Source organism: Bradysia coprophila, assembly GCF_014529535.1.
Source record: "Bradysia coprophila strain Holo2 chromosome X unlocalized genomic scaffold, BU_Bcop_v1 contig_12, whole genome shotgun sequence".
Taxonomy (NCBI): Eukaryota; Metazoa; Arthropoda; class Insecta; order Diptera; family Sciaridae; genus Bradysia; species Bradysia coprophila.
Genome location: NW_023503293.1, coordinates 2,616,510 through 2,631,446, shown reverse-complemented (window position 1 = coordinate 2,631,446; position 14,937 = coordinate 2,616,510). Strand labels below are relative to the sequence as shown.

The window sequence follows — 14,937 nt, the reverse complement described above, 5'->3', positions numbered from 1 at the left end:
TTTGAGCAGGAGTCTGTAATTGTTGTTGGTTGCTCAACAGAGAATTATAAATTTATCGATCCAATGGAAATAATCTTAATATACCAAGATTCAAGTCTCCAAAAATTAATCAAGTGGTCAAGGTTCCTGTACTATTGCTGGTGAAAATTGGTCCATGACAGATCTTCGACACCTTTCCTCGAAAAAGTCATGCATCTTATGCTTAAGCAAACATGTCACTTTCATGCTTTTCCGACATATAATTTACATGTTTCTAACACGACAGAAATTATTGTATTGATTTGTTTAAGCCACAATATACATTTTTAATGAAAAGAAAGTCATTCCATTTGATTACCGAGAATGCATGCCGTGCTAGCATAATGTTTTGAATTAAAATGTAAATACTTTTGCTATTTTTCTTGCCAATTAAATTTAATTATAATCGACTTTGACATAAATATTAATGATCGGTTACGGGTGTGTATTACACTAACCCAATTAAAATTGATTTACGAAAATTTGCATAATATCGACAAATTCACATGTATAATCGTCTAAAGAATTAACATTTAAAACAGTTTAATGGTGTGGCAAGGCAACATAAAGGTGCGCATTTTAACATTAAAATTATTTACAGCAACAATTTATCCTTTCTGCTTACATTTACTTCATGTTCTGTGAAAAAGAAATTAAAACCAATTTTCATTTTGACGAATGGGTTACAATCCCACAACAGGTAATGAATCATTTTTATGCGGTGCTTCGAGTTAAATATTATATTATAGTACGGGTCCATGTCTTTGTAAAGGAATAAAAGTAGTGCAAACTATAGTAGAATGGTGTGCTTTGGATCAGTGATTAAAATGGATATGTTTTAAAAGATTACTAGCCCTTAATAAACCCACCCTTAACTCCTCTACCCCTATTCAAAGTTTTCAGTGTATAGGCAACTTGAATGAATTATTGTGAAGTGATTTCTTCATCTATCGTAGTGATATATAGCTCAAATGAAAGAGGAACGTTCAAGCTTTTTTTCAGGATCCTAAAATTTTCCAAAATTTTCTGATTTTCCACATATTTTCCAATTTTTCTTCAGGTCTAGTTATGAATTTGCAAGCTAAATTTAAATATCTTCAAAACTTTGTTTTGAAAATTAAAATTTCTTTTTGGATTTAGTATTTAATTTGCTACTACTTTTCCGAAGAAACCTCTTTTGGATTTTTCCAAACGTAGCGGCCACCTGCCATTTTTGTGTTAAATTTGAGTTGAGCTATTTTGGAAGAGATTTTTTTTAACGAAAAAACTTTTGAACCCGCACTATTAAAGGTTCTTATGAGAGAAAACATCGCGACGCATCGGAGACATAGCGCTTCTGTATGTAATATTCCTCGTTATTGGGCTAGAATTGGAAGGCATTGGAACGATAATTTTGCATGGGCGGGTATAGAAATGTTAACCGGTAACATTGTGCTGATATTACCCACCTGTTATCTTTTCTATGATGTTCAGTTTTTGGTCCAATAGACGACCATAATAAAAGGTTAATCATCTGCGCCAGCCTAGTTTCGTTTACCTAGCAGAATGAATGTTTAATCAAATTAAGTTAAATATTTTATGTAAAGTTTTTGCGACACTTTAAACAAAAAGGTTAACAGATTCAATGACTACGTGTTGTTATACACTTATCGTTGCTGAAAGCTTAATGCTGAACATCATTCAGCTAAAAAAATTTAGCCAAATATTTCATACAAGTCTACACAATTCGATTAATCCTCCATCCATATGAGCATTGTAAATGGTACAACGAAATTGCCACCCATATTAAATAAACTTTTCTCTGATTCATAACATTTTGTTTATGTGAACGATACAGAAATAAGCCTAATTAAATTATGTATAACTTGAACAATTTTCCATAATTTAAGCTTAATACAGTTCATTTTGCATCAATACACAAATTCATAATATGAACGAATGCAATTAATCCATATTGGAAGTTGTTTCAGTTTTCATAATTCATTTAACATTTTTTATAAACAATTGTAATTGAATTAATTTTCGCATAATTGAGTAATAAAACTGAATTGAGATTGATTCAAAAGGAGCATTTCAGTTGACATAGACTAAGGAAATGTGCTATGTTGATGGGTGCCATGGTACTTTCGTTTTTTAAGGAGAAACTCTAACGCATTTATAAAACAAAAGTTACAAACTTCAATAGTCAGAGACGGAATAATTTCGTACAAGAGGAAAATTACTGGGTCAATTCATATGGTTTACGTAAATTTTTCTGGTTGTGGTTTCGAATAAATTTTAATCATTTCTGACTGAGATACGTAGCATGATGTATTTTTGTTGGGGAAACATCCAAATTTGAAATCAATGAATTAACTAGGTCCCACCTTTTTTTAGACTGATTTTCTCAATAGATTTTTGTTATTGTAACAAAAATATCATAAAATGTTCTTGTTCAAAACAGCTCTATGTCTTGCTGTGTCATAAATTTCCATTCCACTCCATGGAAAAGAGAGACTTTAGGATTCATGAAAAATTCAGTGAAACATTCCAAAATTCGAATACAAATTAAACAAAATCCAATCGAAAGCTATGCAAGATAAATATGAGAAACTCGAAAAACCCAATAGACTAATCTCACCTTTCGTCTCACACGCATCTTCACAGGTAACCAGAAAGCCCAACTGAATCCTTTCAGGTACTCGCAATAGGGGTGTCCAAAAAACTAAAGTGCCAAAATGTTTGGGGCGTAGGGCAGAAAATCATTCTATATGGTCCCCTGATAAAAAGTGTCTATGGGACCGACTCGATCCGAATCGATTTAGGGGTCGCTCAGGGACGAAGTATATGAAAAACAGCCAAAATCGCTTGCAAACCAGGTTTTTAGAAAAATAATTATTTTGGACTGATGATGAAGAGTGATGTTAGGACATCTTAGTTTATATTAGTGTAAAATCATCACGAGAAAACACTTTTCAACTTTTCCCATGTATCGACACCTACTGTGCCCAGGCAGTGCTGGTCAAAGATCAGATTCATAGCGTATATTCTGAGAGCGAGTCCTTATCTGTGACGACCAGAACCCAAAAAATTATTATGTGGAAATGTTCGGAGTAACAAGGGCTTCAAGATAATGCAAAAAAAAGTTTCGTTATTTCAGATTTGTTTGATACTTTTCAGATAAAACTTATTACTCGGTGTCCTCGGCGAACTTTGAAGAGTTGCACTGGACGTCCACGCAAAGGTTCCGATCTCTTTTTGTCATTTCTTGATAGCTTACCATGTAACCATTCAAAACAAACCAAATTTGTCAGAAGGTACAGACTAAGTCGACTTCGATGAGACCTAATGTGTGCCCATGTCGCATTTCTCGAAAATTTCAATATGAAAAAATTCGAAAGATGAAATTTATCATCTTACACACTTTTAAGGTGTATAATTTTGTTGTAATATTCTCATTTTGTGTCGTAAATAAGCTCTGCTCAGTCAAAGTTCTGAAAATCATGAAATTTGAAATTTTCGAATTTTTTCATATTGAAATTTTCGAGAAATGCGACATGGGCACACATTAGGTCTCATCGAAGTCGACTTAGTCTGTACCTTCTGACAAATTTGGTTTGTTTTGAATGGTTACATGGTAAGCTATCAAGAAATGACAAAAAGAGATCGGAACCTTTGCGTGGACGTCCAGTGCAACTCTTCAAAGTTCGCCGAGGACACCGAGTAATAAGTTTTATCTGAAAAGTATCAAACAAATCTGAAATAACGAAACTTTTTTTTGCATTATCTTGAAGCCCTTGTTACTCCGAACATTTCCACATAATAATTTTTTGGGTTCTGGTCGTCACCGATAAGGACTCGCTCTCAGAATATACGCTATGAATCTGATCTTTGACCAGCACTGCCTGGGCACAGTAGGTGTCGATACACGGGAAAAGTTGAAAAGTGTTTTCTCGTGATGATTTTACACTAATATAAACTAAGATGTCCTAACATCACTCTTCATCATCAGTCCAAAATAATTATTTTTCTAAAAACCTGGTTTGCAAGCGATTTTGGCTGTTTTTCATATACTTCGTCCCTGAGCGACCCCTAAATCGATTCGGATCGAGTCGGTCCCATAGACACTTTTTATCAGGGGACCATATAGAATGATTTTCTGCCCTACGCCCCAAACATTTTGGCACTTTAATTTTTCCATACAATTTTGGACACCTCTAACTCGCAAGGCGAAAATTATTAAAACTTACAAGAGGCAATCAAGAAAATCGAATTCAATGAAAACCATGTTCTAAATTTTAAAGCAAATTCTTTGAAGGAAAATTCCTTATTGAGGAGGTTCTGAATTTGTTTGGTTCCCAACTGTAAGGGACTTGCTTTTTAACCTTTAGATGGATTTATGATTTAAACTCAATCTTTCTTGACAGATTTTTGATTTGCTTACAAGAAGAATTCATGAAAGAGATGAACAGACATTGTCTTGTTGCACCACGTTTGAAAACATACAGAAGAGTAGGTGTTCTGCTATTTCTTAAGTACTCAACTAGTCAATGAAATTTTTAACAGCGAAAATTAGGGCAAAATTTGACGATACCAGGTCTCTCTACGACGAGTGTCTAGGGACATCGGTTTCTCAGGTTCCGAAAAAGGTCACTAGCAACCGACTCCAGATACACGTAATTAATGTAAGAATTGCTTCAAGTAACTTAAACCACTTATTTATGAAGAATGGATAACAATTCCACTTATCCGAAAGGAACGGGCACATGGAAATTAGTTAATAAATTTAAAATTTCGTCGTAGAGTGGCCTGCTGCAAACCACATGTCGTAACAGAGATACTTGTTGTTAGGCTGATATAGCAAGTTTGGTATCGTTGTAAGTAAAGCTCAGACTGCAGGCTGATCAGGCATTATTGTTTGCAAGAAGGGTCTACCTACAGAGGAGCTAACGTTTCGCCGAGGATGATGAAAATAAACTTTTTCAAATATTGCACAATTCAGACAAATTTTGTAAAACCCATTCTCGGCGTTTAACAGAGCATGGAATCCTCTACCAATATCGTCAAAGAGTTTCAAACTCTCATCATCTTGGACATATCACCATTTAAAAATGTCGAATTTTCGACTTTCGCTGGCTAACGTGGTCAGGTTGTCGAGGGAATCCATTTTAACACGAATTAGCTTAGAATTAGTCCCTCTAGCCGTTGCGATAACAATCTGTATTCAAATTGACTCGTTGGTGCCGCACGGCCATGAGTGCCGGTTCTCCGAAACGGCTGGATGCATCCGCGAACTGAATGTGGTTCCTTATAGTACTCGAGTCCCTCAATAGGAACATGAAAAAAAATCAGAGGTGGTATCGCGACTCTATTTAAGTTTTGTTCAACCCCACCGTGATAAACATCTCAGACAATTTCTAAGTGAATTTCCCCTCGGAAATCACATTCTATTATAAATTATAATCGTCAGACAAATTTTGTTGTTATTAAATTAACTTACCCCCATCCAGTGGTCTCCATATTTATGGAAATGTTTCTTTTCCGTTACATAATGATAATGTTTCTCAATCGATTTTTATGGCAAGGCATATGTTACGTATTGTCACTATTATTACCATATTGACGCAACTATTTTCTCAAAACTGTGAATGTATCGCTTTCCAATTTTAATTCACGAAAATTCATAACAATATAATTATATTCAAACTATCGCGTACACAACAAGTATGGATATGATGGGATTCTTACTAATTAAAACTGCGATAAATTATAGTGAACGAAATGAAACAATTTCAGAATTTGTACGATTTGAATTTTTGATGTAAATTTTGAACTGTACGTTGCATTATACGATTTTATTTTATTAAAACGTGGATATTTCAACGATTGACTTCACACAAATCATTTCATAATCATGGGAAGTTTATCATACTGTTCAATTTAATATCTGACAATGCATACAATTTTCTGTACGACGATAAAATATTAGTTTCAAGCGATCATTTACAATTGTATGCTCCACTTCAATGGAAAGTTAAATATTTAATGCATTTTATTGTGACATTTTCGCGACATAATCATCACTTTTCATATATTCTTTTTCGATGTGGATTTTACGATATTTTTTTTCCTCTTTTATGTGATTGAATGCACAACACAGACAGTTGCCTTTACATGATATTAGTAAATAAAGTTTACATAGCAATCATTTAAGTAAATTCCACCCTCCAATATCGCCTCATACGATATTAATAGGATGTGTAAAAGAAGCTAATGGGTAGGAGTTTAAAGTAATCGGTAAATTGACATAAGTTTTATGTTTTTTTGTTTGATAAAGTTGAGTAATTGTGGTTTTTTTTACCCGATAATATTAGGTTCGTCAGTTGTTGGTTGTTTTTTTTTTCAATAAAAGTTAGACTCTTTCATTATGCAGGTTCATGCGAGCTCGTATTTTCATCACACATAAATGTAGACATGTAGAGTGACAGGAGAGACTATTTCTCGTTATCCCACCTTTTTGCAGATTTCGTCCATAAACTTGCAGTACCTAAGAGGATTTCGTATATGAAGAGAAGCCAAAGTAAAATGGGACATGTATAGCAGAGCCGACATTCCCAAAAATTCAGACAGTTGATAACAGATGGTTGAAAACAATTTTTTTTCCGAATGTGTGTTTATGTTGATTTCTGTTGGTATCGTCCTATTTTTCCAGTTTTTAGCCAGGTGTTCACTCTATTCGGCGAGGCGGAAGCAACGCCATCTGTTCTCAACTCTCTGGAAAATTCTTTAAAAAAAAACTCCGAAAAAATTCTAAAAATTTTGAAATTTTTGGGATCTTATTCACTCTCCGTTAGTCCATTAAATTATGGGACCGAACGCCATATATTGACTTGAATGTGTATGCTTAAACAGTGTATACTATAGCTACACCCATTATGCGTATATACGTATCAACATGGTTTATTTGGGGTCCAGCGTTTTGGCTACGTATATCCTGTCTATATATGATCGCTTTAGCTTGGTGTTCGAGAGGAAATCACAAGCACAGGGACGCCGACTTGTGTTTGGGAGTCTTGAATTTTCTTTTGGTAGATTCAGATTCTTTTAGATCTAGATAATTTCAGATTTTCAAGTCATTAAATCCTATTTCAGAATTATCAATTTAAATTATCCCCTAATATGAATAATTGAACGAAAAAAAGCTAACAGCTTGTGCTACAACAAGCGAAATTAAATTTCACAGACAGCAAACGTATCAAAAATTATATCAAATCGAATCTACTACTTCAATCGAACTGAAATCTACTTTCAACAGATTAAAAGTAAATCTTTTACTTCATTTGTTTTAACATTAATTTTTCTATATAAGTAAAACGCCAATCTTAACCATCCGCCGAAACAAAAATTGATAACTAAGCGACGTCATTCCATATATGTACCAAGATGATCACAGGTTTAATTTCTGTTCAGTGGATAGTCATTGGTAGTTACTTCAACCCACAGCTTTCCTCTGGAATTAGTTTGTTTCAAAAAAGTAGGGTAAGCGACCACATTTTCCAACGTTGATTTCGCTATAGTTGTAGGTAAGTGGTAAGGTCAGCGTACAATTAATCTACGAACTTAATATTCAAAGTTCTGGAATTATTCAGCTATAAATAATGAACTGTGATAGAAGCCGGGAGCACATCGTAAATATTTGAATGAATCAAACGAATGCCTTGACTAAGAAATTTGATCGGTAGCCACTATTAAAAGCATGAAATTTGTAATTAAAGAACTAATTAAACAAACCTTCCAGCCGAAATTCATTATCGTTTCATATTTCAATAATTACTTTGCATAAGTTATTGCTTATAATGAGGCGCAACGAAATGGAAATTCCAGAAACCACCAAGCCTGTAAACACCTCCGTGTATATATTTACATTTTACAAAAATAGTACAGGTATGAGCGACCGAACGGCATGGATGTAAAATTTTCCCATACAATGAGAATAATACAAATTATTGTAGAGGGATAAATGCAAAATATTATATAATAATAATAACATTTCTTTTCTGACAAATTCGCTCCCCCCAATAAATGAAATTTTCGTCGGGAATCTACCGTATACACACATCTATATGGGTTCATAAAAAAATCATATTACTCGGTAGTTCATCCATACATTTTATACTTACATCGTACCACACACATATATGAATAACCTTTACTACACAGAGAATAGGTGATAGTCCATGAATTCAAGAGCATCAGAGTATCTGTATAAAAACGTTCAAATGTAATATGTCTAACAAAATTAGACGTATATTTAAACTGATGAATGGGAGTACATTTTACACTATAATATTTTTTGGCAATGGAGTGAGACATTGGATAAAAATGCCGTGAATCGTCTGATCGGAAAATTTCTTCTTTTATCCATTTTAAATCTGATTTAGATTCAATAAACCCTGTAAAAAAAGTAAAATCCTGGAAATGTGTACACACGCATGATAGGTTATGTAATATGTGTATTATTACGCTCGTACGAAGCATCGGGTATCGTACGTTAGTTTGTTGGATTGTTACAGCAAGAATATGAAACACCTATGTGGGTTACCTAGTTTTTTCTTCTTCGTATAACTAGAATATGAAACAATGCATTGCAATGATTGTTGTTTTCAACAAGTGCTATCAATGTTATGAAAGAAGAGGTACAGATAAGAACACCCACCACACCCGGCTTTGTGCAAGAAAAGTGGTTAACCTCATTCATTATTACAGATCGCGTGAAAAGTCAATTTGAAAAAATAGTAGATTACAATGGATGCTGCGAAAGTATTTCATTACAAGAGGTTGTGATAAAGTCAAACTCAAAAGTGTGCTTTTTGAGCAGCAAGCTTCGATAACTGTCTTTTTGACCAGTTTGTATATTACGAGGTATATTAGGAATGGCCGAGGGAGGTATACACTTGTCGAGCGAAATGAAATTTACCGCAGAAAGTTACTCGAAAACACACAAGTGAATTTGTGACTATCACAAGGCTATTTCAGAATTAATGAATTACGTGGGAGTATCCAATGTATTCTGGTTTATTGTCTGCTCAATGAGAAAGTACAGTATCACAACGTAATTTACGAAAAGTTAACCAAACGGTCAACTTTCACATGGGGCAGGCAATAATATATTATGTCATTGATTGTGAGTGGGTAACCCTTCTATAACTAACGTGTGAGCAAGTGTGAGTCAAATTTGAAATTGTCATGTAAACTTTCATAAACATAGATGGAGCCGCAGATAAATTTGTCATGATCAGCTCAGAGGTGTCATAATCTGTTCTTTGAAAATCTTTAATGCTCCACTTTTATTACATATTCCTAACTAGTTGTGTCGTGCTGGAAACCTCTTTTTCTCTAAGAAAAAGCCTTTTAGCATGCTTTAGCAAAATAACTATTATAACGCTACGTTAGATACAGAAAAATCTTAGGGGCGGATTCCGCCAATAACGGTCTGTTGTGTTACAATTTTTAACACTAAAAACTCAAGATGTAATCGTAGTATCAGGCATCTATTGTCTATTGTCTCAAAGTGTTAAAAATTTGATCTGAGGTAACTGGTCAGCAGGTTTTATTCGTTCGTTAAAGAAACTCAAGCGTCCGCTGATAGATGATTTTACAGATTTTGAAAATTTACCATGAGCGAACCGCCGATTTATGTTGGAGGACAACCAAAACTTTCGAAGTGGATAGAGCCGGAAAAACTGTGGAAAAAATCCGTTTCCGCCCGATAAAAAATGTTGATAGCGGAGACAGGCAGAGGCTTCTTAAGTTCCTATTTTTTTTAAATATGGCCATAAGTCAAAAGCACTCCATAAGCGATTTCGTAAGCGGCTTCTTCTGTCAATAGAAATTATTTAAAGTGTGGTAAAGGTGAAAGTCACGTATATGTTTACTGTTCCTTTAGAAATTGAAGAAGTAAATTCTTTGAAGCCACAATTTCTAGACAATTGAAAAAAAACTCTTTCGTGATTTACTCTGTCTCTGCAGCTGCCCTAAATTTAGAGTGTATTCAGAAATATTTAGTTTGCTCTGTAAAATTTCGTACGAATCTCTTGCTACCTTGAATGCAAAAATACATAATTCCTCTGGTATTTATTTACTTTACGATCGATTCCTTTTCTATAAAAGTAAATCGAACATCATATTCCCCAAAGCATTACGCAATTGTGCATTGAGGTAATTTTTGTTTATATCTGAAACTGAAACAGGATTTCCTAATCCTTATAATGTATAAATGCATGCGTGTGTATATGCCATTTTTGTTAAAATCCAATTCCCTCACTAGCAACAGAATTCAGGAAAATGAAGTCAATCAGATATCGATGTTATAGAACTAAATGATAATTGAACTTTAAACCAGAACGGTCTTGTGATGGTCGTCTAATGTAAAAATACCAAGATATAAAACACGTCAATAACGAAATATTTCGGTCAATTATTTAAGTTTCCTATAACACATTGTTCAGTCATTACCTAAGGAATGCATGCAACAAATATCCGTTTTAAACATGATGTGAGGGTGACTTTGTACGTTCATCACAAGTTTCATTGCAAGGACAGCATGTACCGATATAGGTATACAATATTCAGTTATACGTAAACCGTTTCAATGGCTATAACCATTAACCCTCTTTGAAGGTATTTTTTTTCCTCCCTTTTCAATATTATAGACGTAACCTTCGTTTATATGTTGTGTTTATGAATTGAGATATTCAGACAAATTAACCACCACACAGAGATGTGGAATGTTTCCAATTTAGACACGTTTCATACACTGCATGGGTACGATCGGCCCCCTTGTTGTTCAACATTCATATGAACAATCGAATTACTTTATTTTCAGCAAGTGATTTTGTATGAAAATGGACAAAACAAAATTAAGCTCTGTCAATAAGAGATCTAACAGCTGAAATGAAAATAAAATCATAGATCAAAATTGGAATGGTGAAGGTGGACAGAGTTGTTAGGGCAATATTGGCCGTGTGTCAATAAATATATAAAAATGGAAATGTGTCTGTTGAAGGGTAACGCGAATGTGCAATATTATGGAAAATGTACCCAAGAAATTAGATGCAAAACTGGCCAAAATGTGGGTTTTTCAAGCGGCTGCAATATCTGTTGCAAAATAATCTTTGAAAATTCTTCCGTTAATAGAAGTTGGACACTTCGGTCCATTCGAGTGATATCATTTTAATGACATCAATGTGGTCATACGTTTGTCGTGTTATCTTTTTATTTTCCCATTGTGATACTGTTCTTCGATTGGTCAATCTTTTTTTTTCGTTTCTTTTGTATTTATTTGCATTGTCTTGTTTTACACGTTGTAACCGACATGGAAGTAATATGGTTGTAGGTTCAAATTTCTTGAATTGAAAATAATCTACAGTGAACCGAACCGGACAAAATTTTTAGTTGCCAAGGTTTTTGTTAACATGGAAAACTTAATAAAATAAGGAAACGAAAAGTTGATATTCTTGAATAAAATTCATGTTTCTCTCAAGCGAGTCCCACTCAAGTGAAAGGGAATTTGACATGCAAATAATTGTCTTACATTTTCCCATATTCCATAAATTTTCATTAATTTTCTCAAAAAATATGGGAAAATAAGGAAAATATTTTCCCAAAAATAGTCCCTGGCTGATGACCGATCGAAATCATTGACAGGTACTGCTCTACAGTGATTATCCAAAAAATGACTTCTGATCCGAGTGCTAGGACCTAAAAGGAGTTCAAAACCGCTTTGTCTTCAGGTAGATCCTTCCCCATAGTCGACTGTGAAAAAAGCGACATTTCTCGAACATGTTCAAGATTCTTAAGAAAATGATGTTGTACCTGCGTTTTTTGATTTTTTACAAAATATTATTCTATGGCATGTCTCTAAAATTTTTAATTTAATACACTTAAACATCAACGACATAATTTCCAAGACAACTTTGCAGGTGGAATTTCATATCACAGAACATAACATTGATAGACATGGAACTGCACTTCTAACATACCAAATTATAACTTCCAATTCCAACCATTCTTAAGTAGTACAACTACCGTAGTGGGGTCGTTTTTCCTCGTTTGGTAATGTACATGATAACAATGAAAAGAGTGAATAATGTAAATGATTTTAAAGGGCTCATAGTTTTTCAACAGAGAAGAGAATGAAATAAGAGAGATGAAAAGTTTCACATTAAAGGCATTTGATAGGTGTTTCGTACGGATCGGCGTTAGCTTATGTTGTGTTGTGTACTTTCGCTATTGCCAATTATACTCATCACAGTTTGTGAAAGCTTAAGAACGAAACATTTTTTCCATAATTTCTTTTGAAAAGGCTTTTATAAGCTTTGAAGTCCTTTAGAAACAAATGTTAAAATTACGTTGGGCTGGAATGCATTATAGCTTATAACATTACGGAAATATTTTCAATAAAAACAAACTTGTGAAAAGAGTTATCACACATTACAGCCCGTCCGGTCAACACTGTTGTTGCTATTACTAAAAGCTTAATATAAAAAGTTATGTTCAAAGCTTAAGTGTTCGATGTTTAAACTTTCGTAAGTTAAAAAAAGCTCAGTGCTTGCTGTACTAAATTGTTAAAATTCCGAGCGCTTTCTTCGAAGATTTCGAATGTGTTGATTTTTTAATGGTTCGGATCTTTGTTGTAGACAAGAGATTTACGTCGTATAACATAGTTTGTGCTACTAAGTACTTCGCATTCATTCTTTCATGACACATTCCTTGAATAGTGCCGCATGAACTCCGTGAAAACACAATGTTTACGTACTTGTGAATAGGGCCTGTTTCACCAATATAGTAGAAGTGTAAATGTTGGAATTCTAGTATATTTAGTTACCATGCAACACCCTTGTACTTTGCAAGCAATTTTAGGCAATTGCCTAGTGTCAATGAAAATATTTCATAATACCAATCGTTCTTGTTTAAATTTCTTGATAAATTAAAAAAACGTGTCGTTAAGTTTGAACGACTTTTGAACCGGGCTGGTAAAAAAATTAAGAATTTACTAATCCGTTCAATCCGTTCAATACTCCGAACTGCTTATTCTGCTTATTACATAGGTTCCTAATGAAAACCAACCTATGAGGTAGCGCAAACAAAAAATTACCCGGTGCTCATTGTGACGTAAATCGCATCAGCTTCAGAGCGAATGACGTTCGAAAAAATGGATAAAAGCTGAGCAGGAGGAAGTACTCGCAAATGTTGGACTTGGTGAAGTAGAATGAGAGGATGGAATAGTAACCATGCATTCAATTTCATTACATTTGCCATCAATATTCTCTCAAAGCACACTGCTTTCCGGGTATCATTGAATTTTTGATTTTACGTCATTTTAGATTGCCATTGTTACCTCTACGTAAAGCATCATTTCCTAGAATAACGAATCAACGCATGAGCTAGATGGAACTTGCAAATATTTTTCGATATGCACTGCTATTAGTCTATATAAATAACTCAATTTTGCTGGAACAAGTTTCCAACGACAAATATATATATATATGCATGCATTGCGCGCACTTCCCTCACACTTTCATGAATTTTCCATAATGCTAATGCATATTGGTTAGACGAACGTTATGTGCATAACAAAGTTATAATCTTCGTTTAAAATCCATATCTCCAGAGACGGGTTACATTGCATCAGTAACTGGAAATATTCTCAACTTTGTGAGTTCTGTGTCCTACACTTTGCTTTCCTTTGTAAATATAAGTATGAGATTTGCAGCAAAATTGCTATCAATTTCCATTCCGATGCATTGATTATAGTTTCTCATAGTTAACATAAAAGTTCGTATTATTGGCAGTACCAATGTGAGTGTATTGAATTATATTGAAAATTTTCAACGATAAATTTTCATTTTCCACCGAACCCTCTAGAATAAATATATATGCTTGAAGCCCATCCAATGAAATCGTTCTATTAGAGGCCAAGGTTAACTTATACACCTGCATGTGATCCCATGAGACTTGGGTATGTATTTAAATCTATTTGTTTGATAAACCAAAAATTCAATATTGTCACGTAACCATATGAGTTCAGTTTCAGTGTGATTTTTGCTCTATCCGAATTTACTAATTAACACATTGGTGAAAATGGCTGTTTTATATATGTGTGGCGGATGTTGGTACTCAAAAGCGAAAAACAATCTCCTTAAATACAATCTCCTTGTCGAAAATCCACTGAAAAATAATGGCTGTACGATTTCATGTATGAGAACCCGAGCGAAAAAAAGACAGAATCGAAACTGAAAAGGTAGTGCTGTGAGCTCTACCTACCATACCCTTATGCATAATAACCATTCATGCAATAATTCCAGGTATATTTTGATGATATCGAATGTCCTATTTCCAATATTTCCAGGCATATTTTGTTGGTTTTTACGAACCCGCATCCTCTCGTACCGTATTGCCATTTCAGCATTAAACCCGTCTATGTGGCATGCCTTTCTTCGTTTATCTGACTCTCCAATGAAGTCAATTTTTGTAACTTAACACGTAGGGCATAATGCTCGAGCAGGCACTTTATGCACACCGGAAAGTGCTAAGGGGGTCGAGGAATACCAAATAAATTTCTAAAAATCAAAAGTAAAATTTTTGAGGCACTTTCCGGTGTGCCTAAAATTTACAAGTCACAATAACCGGCAACGCGTTGATAGTACTTAAAGGCAACGGTCAGTCAACAACGGCATGTTTTCCCATCGGAAGTTACTACTGACCGACAGTTACAAGGCCCCGCGTTTTACAACTTACAATTCCTCCAGAGTTACTTCTCTTCTCAATTGAACAATACATCGCCAAATCGGCAAAGAACCCACTGTCTTTCCAGTATTTGTCATATATACTCAAATCGGCTATGATAGATCAGAAAGCTTTGCAAGTTTGCCAACAATT

The 14,937-nt window shown here is 34.3% G+C and overlaps 1 long non-coding RNA gene across 1 annotated transcript; it reads left to right on the top strand.

Annotated features, from left to right (window-relative positions):
* The first annotated feature begins 13,605 nt into the window (after positions 1-13,605).
* On the top strand, positions 13,606-14,300 carry LOC119067211. Its single transcript, XR_005085892.1, has 3 exons — positions 13,606-13,857; positions 13,924-14,017; positions 14,087-14,300. It is a non-coding gene; the product is annotated as an uncharacterized LOC119067211 (long non-coding RNA).
* Positions 14,301-14,937: the final 637 nt, after the last annotated feature.